This window comes from Bidens hawaiensis, unplaced genomic scaffold (assembly GCF_021521415.1).
Source record: "Bidens hawaiensis isolate Kalapana, Puna unplaced genomic scaffold, B.hawaiensis_p1.1 tig00000599_1, whole genome shotgun sequence".
Classification (NCBI taxonomy): domain Eukaryota; kingdom Viridiplantae; phylum Streptophyta; class Magnoliopsida; order Asterales; family Asteraceae; genus Bidens; species Bidens hawaiensis.
In genome coordinates this window covers 3,503,084-3,506,889 of record NW_027491036.1, presented here as the reverse complement: position 1 = coordinate 3,506,889, position 3,806 = coordinate 3,503,084, and the positions used below count along the sequence as shown (strand labels likewise).

General features: G+C 35.9%; 1 pseudogene across 1 annotated transcript; it reads left to right on the top strand.

Moving 5' to 3' along the window:
* The first annotated feature begins 674 nt into the window (after window positions 1-674).
* Window positions 675-2,126, top strand: LOC143636557 (ubiquitin carboxyl-terminal hydrolase 3-like; annotated as a pseudogene). The gene is made up of 2 exons (XR_013154263.1): window positions 675-975; window positions 1,725-2,126. The product of XR_013154263.1 is annotated as a ubiquitin carboxyl-terminal hydrolase 3-like (transcript).
* The last annotated feature ends 1,680 nt before the right edge of the window (window positions 2,127-3,806 follow it).

Genomic DNA, 3,806 nt, shown 5'->3' with positions numbered 1-3,806 from the left:
TTTAGAGTTACAGATGTACCTTAGTCATACATAAAACTTCTTTAGTGGTATTATAGTTTTTTTTTTTTAATTTATTTATTTTAATCTCTTATTAAGTGTTTAAAAGTTAAAATGTTAAAATATTACCTATAAATAAATTTTTGGTATTCTTTTAATAACACCGCCTCGCATAAATGATCTGTGTGTCGGATTTTTGAATCAGAAGTTCAGAACACATCGGCTTCTGTTTAAAAATCTGTTTTCTAACTGGTTTACCAGAAGTTAATAATGACTAGACTGAATGAATCTGACATTTATCAGTATTATAAGTTTGTGTTTTCAATTAGATCCATATAATTATTCACAGAAAGATAGATGATACAGTTCGTTTATATTAATTTTCTTTTACTTGTTTGGATTAGTACACAAAAGAAGAAAACAGGTGTTATTGCTCCAAAACGCTTTGTACAAAGAGTTAGGAAAGAAAACGAGCTTTTCCGTGGTTACATGCATCAGGTACATTCAAAGTTTGTTTATGCAAAGTTTCTTTTATGTGAATCTTCGATATCAATTGGTGCTCTTTAAAATGACATGTAGTTTTTGACCTTGACCTTGTTGACATACTGGAAAAAGAGACGGCTGGAAGTTTATCACCTCCTGAAAAGATCCTTAACGGACCCCATGTCAATGGTGCAAAGAAAGAGCCCTTTGTTCACAAAAACTTTCAAGTTAGTTTTAATATTAGTTTATTGTGGGGGTGGTTAATTTCAGGCTTTTGTTTCTTACTGCTAGTTTAATAATAATTAATATGCAGGGTATACTTACAAATGAGACAAGGTGTTTAAGGTGTGAGACAGTGACCGCACGGGATGAGACGTTCTTGGATTTGAGCCTTGATATTGAGCAGAACAGTTCAATTACAAGTTGTTTAAAGAGCTTCAGTTCTACGGAAACCTTGAACGCTGAGGATAAGTTTTTCTGTGATAAATGTTGCAGGTTTGTACTCTTTGCAAACTTCTAGCGTATAGTTTAATAATTGTTGGTTAGTTGTACGGGTGGCAAAGTGGGTGGGTCGGGTAATGGGTTAAACCGTTAAAAATGGGTGTGGGTCAAATCAGGTAGTTGACCCGAATACAACACTGAAATAAGCAGGCAACGGGTCTTGTTCGTGTTTACATGTTTAATTAAATGGTCAGTGTTTGGGTTGACATGTTTAGCCTGCTCAAAGGCGACCCACTAACCTGTTTAACCCACCTTTTACAATCCACCAACTCGATTAACATGTGTGCAACTTGATTATTACCTACCAAACCGGTTGACACATTTAGATACATAGGTTAAACGGGCCGAGTTCGAGCTGACATGTTTAATCAAATGAGTTGTGTTCGAGTTGACACGTGTAACTCGTTTAGTTAAGTGTTAAAGAAGTCAACGCACTAACCCGTTTATCCCATTTTTTACATCTCACCAACCTGATTAATGCATTTATAACTTGATTGTAATCTGCCAACCCATTCGACACGTTTAGATCCATAGGTTAAACAGGTCGTGTTCAGGTTACACGATTTATAAAGTGTGTGAGTTAAGGTTGATGTGTTTGACACAAATACAAATACTGGTCGTGTTAGGTTTGAAAAATTCAACCTGTCAACCCTTTTTGACCCGTTTAAAAGATCACTTGTAAACCGTTACCCACCTTACCCTACGCACCCGTTTTACCTAATTGTTTTTTTTTATGCTTGCAGTTTGCAGGAAGCACAAAAGAGGATGAAGATAAAAAACTGCCCCATATTTTAGTTATACATTTAAAACGCTTCAAGTACATGGAACAAATGGGTAGATACAAAAAACTATCGTATCGGGTGGTGTTCCCCCTGGAGCTAAAATTAACAAACACCATGGAAGATGCTGACTGTGAGTATTCTTTATTTGCGGTGGTGGTTCATGTGGGCAGCGGGCCCAACCACGGGCACTATGTGAGTCTGGTTAAAAGTCACAATCACTGGCTATTTTTTGATGATGAGAATGTGGAGATGATTGAGGAGTCTGCGGTTCATACTGCTTTTGGTTCGGCTCAGGAATATGCGAGTAACACAGATCATGGTTACATTCTTTTCTATGAGAGTATTGCTAACGGTTCTAGCTGATAATTGATATGTTTGCTATGATATTTAACTGTTATTAGTTCTATATATGTCAGCATAGAACAATTTGAACTTAGAAAAAGAAAAGGTATAATCATATTCACATGGGTTAGATGTACAGTTAACGGCTGCATTTTGATATGGCATTTTTCAGCTTCTACATGGTGCTATGATAGACTTTACTTTGTTGTTTGGGATGATAAAATCTTTGGAAATAATTGGCACCCATTGCTGATCTGGCAACCAATTCACGCCAGAGGCGCGATGATAACACATAGCCTTGGGTTCCTCAAATTGTGTGATTTATATGCTGCAACTAGTGCTGTTTAAAAAATTTGTGGCTCTCGCTTGATAGAAGCTTTCGCTCGTTTATAAACGAGCCTAGCCGAGCTAGCTCAGTTTGTAAACAAGTTGAGCTAGTTTTAATGTGTATAAGTTATTAAGCAATTTTATTTGTAAATAAGACCACATAATTATGTGTTACATAAGCCTACTTGAGACTACTTTGATGTTAACTTTTACTTGGAATATTAGATACTAATTTTAATCCAAATGAGCTGGCTGCTTTTACGAGTTGATCTGACTCATTTCATATTATGACTCATTAATCTGACTCATATTATGGCTGCGTAAGTCGAATCTGACTTATAAAATTGGAGCATACTATGAGTTGATCTGATTGACTCATTTCACTCTGACTTATTAAATTTAAGCATATTATGAGTCGATCTGACCCATTTCACTGCTGACACCATTGTTGCCATCTATCGCCGCAAGCTGCCACTAAACAAATATATATCGAGTGAGCGCATTTAGTCTTTTTTTTAATGGCTCATTTCAATATGAATCTATTTCACAAAAACTTATTTTGAGCAGAAACAAATTGGTGCACTTTTAAAATGGCACTCAAGCCTATTTTGGCCCGTATCTGTTTTACCCAAAGCCAATTCAACCCGAACATCTTATTACTCAAACCAAAACCAATGTAAACTTGTTTCTTACCTGAAACTCAAACCTGACCCATCTACTTTGCTAGGCGTTGATTTCAGTATTAAAATATTCATTAATGGATTATTATTTATAAACACGAAACCTTTTCTAGTACTCAGGTAAATTCATTGACATTATAACATGTATTTAAAAATTGTGTAATACAGTTTAATCGACTTTTCATGTAGCATGCTATAGTCTCTGGTATTTTTACTATCGGATATTGTAAATACTAAACATTATCATATTACTTTCCTCCTTTCAGCTATTTGTAATCTAATATTCTATTTAAAACTAGTATACACGCCTGGACAGGTTGGTAAAACTCGAGCAGTGATAAAGTCAAGCGTTGAAACGGTAGCTCGACGCGAATTCGATTGATTTCGGTTACATGCGTTATGATACCGGAACTAAAAACCAAAAATAAAACAAAAAAGATATAAAAATTGATGTGGGACCAATGGGGTGGCGTCGGTTCGTAAAACTTGAGCGTTGGGAAGACCCGAGCGGTGCGATCGAGGGCATTGAAGTAGTGAGTCTACGCAAATTTGGTCGGTCTCTGTCACGTTCATTATTGTACCGGAACTAAAACAAAAAAATAAAAACAAACAAAATTGGCATTTGGTCGGTATTCGTTACGTTGGTTACGGTATCAAAATTAAAACAAAATGCGGTGAGTCTAAATGAGTTCGG